The sequence below is a fragment of the Catharus ustulatus genome, chromosome 3 (assembly GCF_009819885.2).
Source record: "Catharus ustulatus isolate bCatUst1 chromosome 3, bCatUst1.pri.v2, whole genome shotgun sequence".
Lineage (NCBI taxonomy): Eukaryota > Metazoa > Chordata > Aves > Passeriformes > Turdidae > Catharus > Catharus ustulatus.
The window spans coordinates 94,673,130-94,686,778 of record NC_046223.1 but is presented as its reverse complement, the minus strand read 5'-3'; the positions used below and the strand labels follow the sequence as shown (position 1 = coordinate 94,686,778).

The window sequence follows — 13,649 nt, the reverse complement described above, 5'->3', positions numbered from 1 at the left end:
CTTTCTCCTCCCCTTAGAATTTCACTTCCTGAGGTTCACTTCTGTCTCCTACTGATACTAGGAAAAGTTTCTTCGCACAGAGGATGGTCAGGTACTAGAACAGGGTCCCCAGGGCAGTGGTCACAGCACTAAGCCTGACAGAGTTTGAGAAGTGTTTGAATTCTTGGGCACATGAAGGCACCCTTGGTGTGTCTTGTGAAGGGCCAGGAGTTGGACTTTGACGATCCTTGTGGGTGCCTTCCAACCAAGGATATTCCATGATTTTGGAATGTCCTTGTGTTTCACATAATAAAGACATTAAACTTTCCTAGTAAAATACAGTTAAGAACTGGACTGGTGCTTTTCCTAGTGATGCTCATCAGGAAATCAATCCCTAATTTGTACCTGTTGGAAAGGCTTGGTCTTCCCATTGGAATAAGAATCACTACTGCCTGTACTTGTTGAAATGATAATAATAATGCTGATTGATAGAGTTTTTTGGTTACAGTCAAACGATTGAGAAGGATTATCTCCACTCCCCTAATTTTTGACTATCCTAATAAAAAAAGTCCCTCTCCAGTTCTCCTAATGATCACAGACAGGTTAACCTGTCCTTCAAAGTTGCAGAATGTTGGGAAAGGTATCTCTTGCTACAGTTTTGCATTCCTGTGATTAGAATTAATTTTTTTTTCTTAAATATAGTTGTTAGCTATGATTGGTTGCATGTGGAAAACTGAAAATGTCAGAAAGTTGTGAACTCTGACACTGCTAGTCTGGAAAGTCTGGAGCTTTTAATTCTCTTTTATCTTACAACAGAAGTTCTAGGGGTTCCTATGTCTTCACAGGACTACTCATTATTTTCTTGTATTTGACAGTGAAGGAAAAATGATGCCCAGGCACCTGCTACATCATCTAATTTTTCTGTCTTCTAATAAACTACTTTATTGTTTCATCTTTCCACATGACAATACTGAGTTTGGTTAGGATGGGTTCATTTTTTCGCATCTTTCTAGGGCTAAAGTAGAGGTACTGTGTTTGGTGAGAAGATAATAGTTGAAATTGACTTTTGCAGCCAGAGGAAACTTGAAAAATATCACTATTAAAGGACGGATAAGAGGCCAGCCAGAAAGTAACATACTTTGAATTTAGCTTTGAATAATTGCTGTTTAAAAATACTGAATAGCAATCACTCGTTACAATTACCAATTATTTTCAGCTATGAGCCACAATTATTTGAATAAATTAATGTAGTACTACTTATAAATTGTTTCTAAAAGCAGGCTTAAATTTTTGAGTCCTCATCGCAATTTTCTTAAATACAAGCAGATTGAAATTAACCTGACTTTTTAATATTCCTATGCTACATACATCTCTGTCTTTTGGTTCATATACTAATAAGACTGAAGACTATTAGTTCTGAAATGCAGTTGTTAAGATTAAAATTGAGGTACTAAACCAATTTCAAAATCATCTGATGGACCTACAATAGCCAGAGAAGAAGGATTTGAAGATTATAAAGCAGATAGTATAATATATTTTCCCTTAAACTTTCTTTGCTCACACATGCACTGTTTTTTTCCTGCCTGCCTCCCATCCTCCAAAAGTTCTTTATCCCTTGTATATTGACCAAACCACTTAAGAGTATCTTGTTGAGTCCTGAAATTGAAGATCTTTTTTCACTCCACTAAAACATGTATCTGAGTTTGAGACTACTCTGAGGCTTATTTCATGCAGATCTTCAGTCAACCCTAAGGCACAAGAGGAGCACTTGGACTAAGTAATATACAATTTAAAAGTGCTTTAGTTAAAATAATTTCTTGCAAAATATTTGAGACCTGAGTTCTTGATACAAAGACAAAATGAGATCTAATATACATAGGCTGGAATTTAACCAGTGACTGGTTAATCTAAATCTAAACCCTTTCCTATCAAATTAATTCTTTACACGAATACACTTTATTCTTGAGAATTAGTCTGGAAAAACATTTTATGGTCTCATTTTCATTCATTTGTCACACATGAAAAAGAACTCATGACATGCTTAATGAAACAAAGTTTGAGTTCACCTTCTTGAAAAGCAGGTTGTACAAAACAGGACTTTTTTCTTCTTGTCTTTCAGCTCTAAGAAACACCAGCTCAAATTTAGAAGAGAGAAATAATACGTTTTGAGGTTGGATACTTCTTTTGTGGTGTAGGTCAATTGACATATAGGAAATATCGCTTTTAAGTACTAGGGAGACTTACAAATACTGTTTGCTTCTAGCTACTGAAATGAATGTTCTGTATTTCAGATGATTTAGAAAAATCTTGTTGTTGGCAGACACTAAAGAAGTACTTAATGCAACTGTGCTTCTAAGAAATATATAAAGGAAAGCTGAAGTGTCATTTATAACTAAGTCTGTATTCCAGACCTCAAAAATAATTCAGAAATAAGCGTGTGCTCTGATTCAGAGTACAGATATGCAAGTCTTCAGGATTCAGAGATTAATGGTAAATAAAAGGACCAGTTAACTTAATACCACCTTTTCCAGTGTTTTATTAATAATAATCCTGCTACAAACATGCATTACAACTCATTCTGATGCTCACCAGATGTTTTTTTGCTGGTCAGAAAAGTAAATGCTAACTCTTTTTTTCAATAAAAGCAACATGTAAAATAAAACAGACACAAAAAGCACAGAAGAAAAATTGCATAGTAGGGGGTGGGGGAGAAAGCAATTAACTTGAAAAATGTAGAACTGAAAATTTGAACATAGTTTGGCTAAGTTTTCCACTTGGTGACTGTAATTAAAGAGAACTGCTTGTCTTTTTGAAGCAATAAAACAAAATATTGTCTGCTTAGCAAATGACCTTTAACTTGCAAAAATATGCCGTTCTGAATGCAAATTAAATAATAGCTTGGAAGAAATTAAATTTATTTCCAGTTTCTACATTTTGTGTGCACCCTTCTGCATTCTTGAGTCTTTATACCACTTCTAAATGCACTGACGTTTGTTCAGAATACTCACTGCATTATCTTGTACACAATGTGTTGTAACATAAAAGCTATAATTCAAAAGCTGATTTTGCAGGGTAAGGTCAGGACAGGCTGTAGATTTCCTGGTTTTGTGTGGGTCTGGTATTTTTACTTACCTAGAGACAAGGTATTAAGGAACTGCTAACAAACATTTCTGCTCTGAAGCTGAAGAAGCAGCTGTAGGATCTCAAGCTGTGCTGGCCTTGGTTTATAGTATTGCTTCTTTTTAACCCAAGTTTGGCAAAAATAATGGTATAATTAGTAATACTTTCATAACATTTATAAAAAATTTCAAGGAAGGATATGTTTCTGCACATTCTGAACTGACACATCAGGATCTACTTTAGAGCTAATACTAGACAAACACTCTCAAGAACCTAGTGCAATTGCTCTGTATGGATTTAACTCCAGACTTTTAGACAAGGAGCTTGATTGTGATGGCAATGAGACCTGGCATCAGGTAGTTTAGGAAAATGTCGTGGCCATGCTGAAACATACACATTTGATGTAGATGAGTTTTTCCAACCAGAAAGACTGGACAGACCAAAGCAATACCTTGTTTTTAAGCCCTGTTTTTTGCCTTCCCAGGCTGTTACATCCCAGAATCCTTTAATGCTTATAAGTTTATCGAGATCCTACAATGTGTATTAAGACAGTATGAGGCATATACTCATAATAATGTGGCCTCACATTTGATTTTAATAATCTAACCTAACCTGTGCAGTAATGTGCAGTCCTTTTACCACAAGAACCCTTACTCAGTGTGTCACTAGATGTCTTTTTTGAGTGTTTATTCTCTAATTTTGAATGTAGGTAACTTAATATATTCGTGTTATGATAGATATATTTGATGCATATTGTTGCATTGTCCTTATTTTTGCTCAAATTCTTTACTTATAAAACTCCAATATAGAATTGAGTCAGAACTTCCAAGGGCAATTAAATGTGACTGTTTGGAGTTGGAAGTAATGCAGTAGAAATTCTTTTGGCTAAGAATAGAACCAAATTTGATCAAGATAAGTGCATATTTTCTTCTTTTCAGCTGTCAAGCAGTAGAGTAAGACATCAGTAAGTATTGCCGGCAACAAGTTAGAATTTGGAAACTTGTGTTTCAAAAATACTGCATAGAATTTTTTTCAAATACTTTCATACAGAAGTTTCATCCTTTTTTCTTTTGGAGTTTTATTCTGTTTTATTGTTATTTGGGTTTATATTTTCACTTTGTATACATAGTATGAAGTATTGTAGAGCTCACAATGTCTGAGTGCAAGTTTATCATGAATTTTAAAATTTATTGAATATGCTGCATTATGTTACTTCTGAAGGCTTAAATAGTATCTGGATTTTGTGGTTTTCAAATGTACACAACCACAGAATAAAATTACCATGTGTATGTTGAAATGACTACTACTCGTGTTACCTTTAACCTACCTTGTCAATGGTATCTAAATTGTGTTCTATTTACGCAAAGAGCATTCATATGATGAACAGTCATGGTGCACATTATTAGTCTACATTCTGTTAGTCTAACAGTCTACGCAGGTAATTCCAACTCTTTTCTTAAATGTGACAGATTACTTGGTTGTTCAGTGGAGAATTGTTCTGTACTGATAACAAAGGTCAGATGGAATTGCATCAGATTTTTCTCTTTTATTCTTTGATTCATTACTGGGTAAAACGAGTTGCCCTGAATTTTTTTTTTTTTTTGCCTGTGCTCCCAATTTGAAATATATTTGTACTCTTAGCTCAGTAAATTACTCAAACTGAATTCTAGCAGAGACTTTGGGAGCTTACCACTTGTCATTGTGGTAATATATTGGGGGACAGAAGTGGGAGCTAGTATTTCATATGAAGCAGTAGGGATATTGAGACATAATTTAAATTCATATACTAATTTTGAAAATTAGAAGGAGTTTTTTGAAATCTTTTTGTAAAATTCAGTCTCCTTCCTCTACAAAATTAAAATGTTTGTGTTCATATATATACTTTTTTGCATGTTAATGTTGCTACAAGTAATTCTTAGCTAAGAGGATCACAACCTATTCTTACATATGTTTTTTGATGACCATGTTTTATGTAGTTACGTATTTCTCTGACACTGCTAAAATTCATGTTCTGTTCTGCCTTTGTGCATACTGGAGGCTTTCATGATCAGTGGTGATGAACTTCCTCCTCTTCTGACCTCTGTAATAATAATTCTTCCCAAGCTTATTTAAAGTCCATATGGGGCAAACATTCCTGCTTCTCACATAAGCTATGGGGAGTATTGCAGGAGAAGAGAGGAGTGCTTTTTAAGGTGTCTCAGAATTGCTGATTTGAAGATTGCTGTATTCTTTGAGTATACCCTCTGTGTGATACTGCTTGGACAACTTTTATTCACTAGAAAATACTGAAGAATGAAAGAATGTTTACTTAACCTTGACAAAAAATACTGAAGTTGTGCCAAAATCCCCCAAAAATACACTGTCAAAATAAAAACAAAATAATTAAAATCATATTTTTCCTTGTTTCTGAAGTGTCCCAGCCAGTTTCTACCTTTCTTTTGGAAGAAATTGAAATTTTAAATTATAGGTTTTCTTTGTTGTGGGTAAGCTGCCTTTTCCTTTCCATCTGATGAAAAGTCAGTAGATCAATACTGTCCTTATTTCTGTGGCATCTCAGGCTGGAAATGCTCTGCATTTTGCTTTTACTAAAAAAAGCTTTCATTCTTATCTTCCTATATTATGTGCTTTGACATAAAACCTGATTTAAGGGTTTTCCTTCCTTCCATGTCCTCAAAGTTTAGTATTTCTAGTATATATGTTAATTGGTACAGACTCTTCCCCAGGTGATGTTATAGTTATGAAGTAGTTTGCACCTTTTATTTAACATAATATTTTCTAATTTAAGGGTTTTTTTCAAAGAGATTTTTCTTTTCAGATTTTTTATGTTTTCCTTGTTTTTTTCATGTCTCTACCCAACAGGGACACTAGTTATGACAAATATGTCTTCCGAGTAAGTATTAACTATTTTGACTCTTTATTCAGCCCACCATTTAAATTTGAATGTTGATAATTTTTTAATACCTATAGAAAATTACATTTATCTTTGGGCTATGCACTTTATTTCATTCTGTATTCTAGCTAGAAACTTATTCGTACATGTATATTTAGTTGTTTTTTGCACTGTATATGTATGTTTTTGTTGTTGTAGTGGAGGCTGAGGTAGTTCCATAGGTGAGTTCAACAGGTCTTCAGAGCAATAAAGCAAAAATCTTAAGCAGTTTTGAATTTTTCTGAAGGAAATGTAAATAGTAGTTGTATTACTAAATGGTTAAGCCAAACCCAGCCTTTTTGCCACACATTTTAATTACAGTAAATTCACGAATACAAGCCGCACTGAGTATAAGCTGCATCTCTGGGTGTTGGCAAATATTTCGGTTTTTGTCCATAGATAAGCCGCACCCGAATATAAGCCGCTCTGTCGTTCGCAGCGAGGACCCGCATGCAATTAGTAACAGAACCGCGGGAGGGCGGGGTTTACTGGCTGAGCTAAGGCTGTGCAGGCTCAGCCCGCTAGGGGCCGCTGACGGGGCCAGGTGGCCCAGCCCGGCGCTGCCGCTCGGGACCACCCGCCGCTGCCACTGGGCTCGGTCACCCCGGGTCGGCGCTGCCCCGCGGTGGCAGGCAGGGACGGAGCTTCCCCTGCTCCTACGACAGCGGCGGCAGGCGGGGACGGAGCTTTCCCGCACCTGTGGCGCTGGCGGCGGACGCGGACAAAGCACCCCGCCTCCTCCCCGAGCCGCAGCAATGGCTGCACGGGGCTCCCGTTGGCTCCCCGAGACGCGGCAATGGCGGCGCGCACGTCCCCCCCCCCCTCCCCGGGCCACGGCAATGGCTGCGCGGGGCTCCCGTCGGCTCCCCGGGCCGCGGCAATGGCGGCGCGCCCCCCCACCCGTCCTCCCCTGGGCTGCGGCAGAGGAGGGAAGAAGAGAGCTCTCCCGCCTCTCTCCCCGCCCCCCGTGCTGCCTGCAGGGAGCCAGGGCAACACAGTAACACTGTAACAATTGCGAAATGCCGGCTTTTACTGGCAGGTGCTTGGCTCGGCACTCTGGCTGGCACGTCTGGGGTTGTAAATGTCAGAAAATTATTCACATATTAGCCGCCCCCGACTCTTAGCCGCACTTCCGGGTTTCCACCAAAATTTTTGTCAAATTGCTGCGGCTTGTATTCGTGAAATTACTGTATTTCTATTTCAAAAGGCTATTTAATAATCTGAAACATCAGTTTAAAATGTTTTATTTCATACGAATAGTTGCAGAATAAATATCTGTTATAGGCTTTTACGTTTCAAAACATTATAAGCAGCTGCCACTGCATATTTGGGGGGGAGAGTTAATAATTTTCTGGCATGCTCTTATCATTCTCTTAAAAGTCTTGAAACATAAGGAACATCCAACAAAAACACAATTCCATATTTTATACTACTCTTGCTTACAGTTTTTGAATTCTTTTTTAAAACTCAAGATATTTATGCACCCAGAAATCTGTTTCAGGTTTGATGTAACTAAATGTTGACAGTTACACAGAAATAAATACTCAGAAACAGCATTTAGTGGCTATGCTTTCAGAAGTTTTTTTTGTAAAAGGTTATCAATAGCTATTAACAAATGTACTTTTATATGTCAGAACCATAAAATAGAATTAATATTTTTCTTCTATGTAATGTGACTGGATGCAAGTAACACCAGGACTGTAAAATGAACCTCACAAGTCATGCAATGCAGAATCACTGAAGGAGGTAAAGATCATCCCTACAGTTCAGATAGCAGGGGAAAATAGAGGCTATGGTCTGCCTGAAAGAGGAGAACAAATCCTGGCTGAGCTGGGGAAATTTATTTTTTTTTTAAAGAGGCCATTAGTATAATATTTATTTCATGTTCTTATATGTTGACTTTTCCCACTACCCAATTACTATTTCATTAAATTAAATTGTCTGGGGATAACAATTGCTTTTTTTAAGAACCTTTTCATCAAGACTGCTTTTAGCTGACTAAAATTGCAAGCATTCATCAGCTTGTAAATGGATGAAGGGAAAAGGACTGCTTCTGAAACAACTAAAGAACAGAAATCTGTCCTCCAAAATACATCACAGTGTTCAAAAACCAATTCTACTACCCAGTAGCTACAGCCTCAAAAGTGGTTTATTAGAATTTGCATTTTAAGATGCATGAGTTCAATGGTTTCATGAGATTGGGTTCTGAGATTATATTAAATGCTACTCACTGATTCATAACCACACAGCTATCTAATTTTCTCATTTAAAAATTCAGTGAAGTTTTGCTGTAAATTTTCATCCACTAAACTGGTGAATTTTCTTTGCAATTTGTAACACATCTTTGATTCAAGACTTATACAACAGAAATTTTTCTTCTCCTTGTAAGGAATTTTGTGTAGACACAGGAAAAGCTTAGAAAAGGTTCAGGTAAAGCATGGAGCATGCAGTCTGGGCAGGGCCAGCCCCTATGGTTGCAATGTGGCAAAAACATTCATTTGTAGGCTATCAAGCTAAAGCTGACAAAATGAAAAGGGAATACTAAGAATTCTAGTATTAGTCAAAGCTATATAGCCGAGGCCAGAATTCATACCAGAGAGAGGGTTAGTCATCGGATTTTTTAAAAGTATCTCAACATACTTTGAGATATCCCATTTTGATTTAATTGTGAGATTAATTTGCTGCACTGTTCTCACTATTCTTTTTTTTTAAAACTTCTTGGAAAATAGATTGGTCCAATTTTTGCAAAGAATTTTTTTGCAGTTTTGTTGGGATTCTGCTAAGTAGTGCTTGTTTTAGCTGGGATATTTTGGGAATTTCAACAGACTTCCTTTCTGTGGAGTTAGATGCAGTGAGAATGAAGCAAACCCAGAGGCTTCTGGACATGCTATGAGTGTGTGTGTATTGTGTCTGTTATTAGCTCACAAGTTTTGCCTTAAAGGATCACCACTGTGATAGGTGTGACTGTGTTCAAGTTTGTGCCTAATTGCCTTCTCTTGTGCTGCATGGACATTTCCACGTTAGTGTGGGGAGGAGAGAGGCCAGAATATTGCTTTCATTTACAGATCTTTAAGGATCATTTATAATTGTAAAAATAATAATAAAAGCAGTAAATTGTTAGAGTGCAGCAGCTTTTCTCTTGTGATACCAAGGTCTTCCTGTTTTTCATAATTATATATCTATGTGCTCCTGCATATCTGTGTAGAGAACTCAAATTAGAATTCCAGTTATAGATGGCCATTCTGGAATTTAGATCTACTTTTTATATATTTCATTATAATTTCATTTAAGGATAAGTAATTTTTTAATTGAAACATTGGCATAGATGGTAGCAAGCAGGTAGAACTTTAGGACTTCTCTCTAAATTTAGACACAGCATTATTCAGATGCTGAAAATCTGGTGCTTCCTAATGAGATACTGTTAAATGTACTGTTCCTAAATGTTTGCATTTCTTGGTAATATTTTTTATAGTACTACAAAAGAAACCAAGAATTAGGTTCTGTTGTGTTGGGCATTATACACAAACAACATAATAGATAATTTTGTATTCAAAAGCTTTTATTTGAACAAACAAGATAGATGGGGGGGGGCTGAAGGGCTTTGATGTGCAAGTAGATGTGATTATGTGATAATGGAAAAGGGTCTGTTAGGACTCTGTGGAGAGCATAATGAATTTAGGGCTAGCAAGCAGATAGCAATCTTAGTGAGAAAAGGATAAAAAATGTTTAGCAGGGAAACAAATGAGGTGAATTTGAATTAATTTGTGTTGTGTGTATATGCTTTTATAATTCTGTCTTCCTCCATTCAATATTGCATGGGCTTTTTTACATTTTCTTGTTCCTTAGGAAGCAAAATACAGTAATTCAGGTTGTGAATAAACTTGGAGACTTTTTGTTCTCAAATGAAGTATGTGAAACAACAAGTCATGTAGTTATTGGGAGTCCTTGTCACACGTTGAGTGTTATGCTGGGAATTGCTCATGGATGTTGGATTGTTTCTTATGATGGGTAAGAAATGCTTTTTTACTTTACTACACAATAATTAAATACAGTATAGCTGAAATATCAACCATGTTTGTGTCCATGTTACATACAATAGTGACAATGTTAGGTTACTGAGGTTTATTGAGAGTTAATTTAATTAGATGAAATTTGTGTGAAGATGTGTTACAGTTACAGTTTTCCAGTGCTTAATTTAACCAAATATTCCTGTATTGTACATCATTATCTATTTTAGAAAAGTCCAAGGAATTTACCTCATGAATGAGAAACTCATGTCCCATGCATTATTTTTGGACAGATTAATTTCTGCTCAATATTAGCCAACTCACATTATTCAGATTGAACGTTTTATGTCCTGATATAATGTATTTCTGTTATGTTCTGAAACATTTATTGTGTTCAGCATTAGTAAAAATGAAGGGAAATTCTTAGATATCTCACTGCAAGTGGGAAAAAATGTAAAATAGAAATAGTAGTGACTGGGTGGGGAACTTATCTGTCAGCACAGGCTTAAACCATCTCAACTTCTCACTGCAATAATAGAGATTAACCACTCAATCTGACATTGCAGATGAAAGTTTCTCAGCTTTCCTCATGTTTCCAGAGCTGTAAAACATAGATGTTGAAATTTATATGGAAATGACTCTTCATCTTATACACTTACACAGAAAAGGGTTGTTGAATAACTAAATTTCTTGGTTTCCCCTTTCTTATAAATACTTAAAAATTTACTTGTTGGGTGGATAATAAACTGCTACTTTTTTGTTTTCAAGATATCTGGCACTTACCAGTATGAAGCTTGTCCTATATGATACATATGCAGCTATTTGAAGTTGTTGTGGTGTACTTCAGGTTTTTCAGAAGTTCTTGGTGATTAATTTCCCTTGGAATAGAGGGTTTGCATCTTTGATCACCTAAAGGATCCAGTGAAAGAAGACTTTGTGGTGAAAGAAGACTGATAGCATCCTTGGCTACATTAAGAGGAACATATTTGAGCAGAGGGTTTGGAGAAGAATATCTCCACAGACTCATTCCAGCCTACTATATGATTCCTTGCATCTATAAATTAAATTCAATGAATTGCCTGTCCTACACTGGAGAAATTAGTAGTACATTATAAATATGGCATTACTCTTGAGCAGTGGTGATTGCATTTTAGAAGATATTTATCAGCGTTTCAATAAGCTATTTACCTCTGCTTTTTGACTTGTAGACATAATTTAGGCTGAAGTGGCTTTTTTCTTGTAAGAAAAATTTGAAATATTATTTTTAAAGATGAATGTTAGCGAATTAGCAAATTTACCATTAGATATTTAATCTTCATAGCACTCCATTTACATTTTCAAGAAGAATTATTCAAGTACAAATACCATATATACCATTCAGTGTACTAGCTGGGAAGGTGAGAGACCTTAAATAATAACTAATAAAATAGTGTGTTTTCAGACCCTTTGAGCTAGCTCTTTTGCAACTGCACATTTGAAAACTTCTAGGTAGCTCTTTCTTTTTCATAGGAACACACATTCTGAAGTATTTCAGCTAAGAAAAATATTGCATATCATAACTTATTTTTGAATTACATGAATCTGAAGCAATTTTTTGTGTTGCTATGAAAATATAACTGTTTGAAAATTTGCCAAAGTCAGAAGCAAACTTTCAGTGACTTGGAATGGAAAGCTATTGTCTTTATGTTCTTGAAAACTGAATGTTTTAGTGAGTAGTGACCTAATTATTTACTGCAGGACCTGTTCATGAACTCAGTATCCAATTTTCTTTTTATCTAGGAAAGTAGATACAATGTCTTTGTACTCAATTCCAGAACTGTGATAGACAAGCATTAATCCATCTTTTGTTAAGACAAACAAATTTCATTTCTAAACAAAATTCTGTAAATACTACAAGGGTTGATAAAGGTCATTGCTGTAGAATTGGCCTGGAAAATGAAATAGGATTACTTAATCATAACTAATATTTCATTTGTTTTCCAGCTACTTTTGATACAAACATAATTTTGGTACTATAAGGATGTGATGTATATGTAATCCAGCATGGTACATCTGTTCCTGCTCAAGTTTATTTATGAAGAATTTCTTTTAATGTAGTATATCTCTATGAATTTTATTCAAAGTTACAATTTTCTTGGTTCAGTTAAAGTTGATTTATGTTGTGATTAGAAGAGGAATTACATAAACAAGTTGCTTTTATGTTCAATAAATATATGCAGCTATAAGTATAAAGCTAAGAGGCTTTGATATTCTTGTTGAAAACTGTTTAAAGTAATTGTAAGAAAATATACACAGGTACCGCCTGAAAATTTATAACTTACAATCCTAAGTTGCACTCTTAACTGTATTTTTTTTAAGAAGTTACAATAATTTTCTTAGCTGAATACTGCAGTGCTTATTAGGTTTTGAATATTTTTTCAAGGTCATTGATTTATTAATGCGCTTAACTCTTATTTTTATGTTTGATATGATATAATGACTGTAGAAATTATTTTCTCTTTTTGCACAGCTGTTGTATTTTCAAATATTTGATTGTTCTTTTTCTAAAAGTAAACATTCTTTGGATGTTTTGCAATCAAGTTTAGCAATAAGTCTAAGAATATGCTGCTTTTTATTGTCAGAAAAAAAATTACTCTTCATTTCCAATAGCTGGCAAAATTGGACACCTCTCTTCACAAGTCAAACATCACTTGTCACATCACACAAAACAACAGCTTTTGTAGAAGCTTACGTTAGAGGTTGTTGGTTTTCCCTGGAAGTCATTAGTCATAAGATACTTGGACTGAAAACTATAGAACTTATTTAGAAAATAATTTTGTTATGAAAACTCAATTTGCAATTTACAACTCGTAGCAACAGATTTGGGGCAAAAGAGTCCTTTACAAAAATTTATTTTCTTACATGCAATTAGGCCATTTTATAAGGTTTGCATTGCTAGTTTATAATCAATTTGTTCAGCTTAGAATTTTCCATTAGTGAGCTGTAATATTGTAAAGGATAACTTTACCATGCTCAATATATAATGCCAGTTTTTATCTGCGGGGAATATTTCATAGACTTCTTCACAAATTTTAAAAGATAACATTCTATAATTTAAATTAAAACTAACAATATATGCATTTGTATGGCAGAGTATTTCAGTTATTGTGAATCAAGCATGGGAATAATTTCAGACACTGATGAAATTCAGCTTGTTCTAAGATAAATAATGACAGATGTTTAATAGTTCATGTCTGTGCTAACAACTTCATCTATTTGAAATGGCTAGAGAGCTAAATTATTTAAGGAAAATATGAGAGAGGTAGAATTATCCTAAAACAGATTTGCTATCCTGAAACAGGGACTTGCTTTCTGATAAATTCCATATATCCAATTTCGAGGGTATATTTTTACTTCTTGTTCAGTTAGCTTCATGTGCTCTAGGAGCAACAGGATGTCTCACTGGTAGGTAACATTGCTTTTTTTTAACTTAAGGGGTACCAGATGGCAACTACAAAAGAGATGTTGTGGAGCTCAAATACCTGTAAAATGGAAAAGTGGTTGAATTGAGTGACAGTGGACAAACTTGGCAAAGAAGATACCAGTGTTCTACCTCTGTGAGAAGCTTCATGGCT

The 13,649-nt window shown here is 35.3% G+C and overlaps 1 protein-coding gene across 3 annotated transcripts in view; it reads left to right on the top strand.

Moving 5' to 3' along the window:
• The window catches only part of MCPH1 (microcephalin 1), a 145,197-nt gene that overhangs the window by 30,201 nt on the left and 101,347 nt on the right, over window positions 1-13,649 (top strand). Inside the window, exon 10 of one of the 3 annotated variants that reach the window (XM_033053923.2) lies at window positions 9,875-10,054. The exons of the other annotated variants lie outside the window; for them this stretch is intronic. The gene's annotated coding sequence lies outside the window, so the exon portion shown is untranslated. Of the gene's footprint in view, window positions 1-9,874; window positions 10,055-13,649 lie in introns of those variants that run through there. 3 annotated transcript variants of the gene reach the window in all.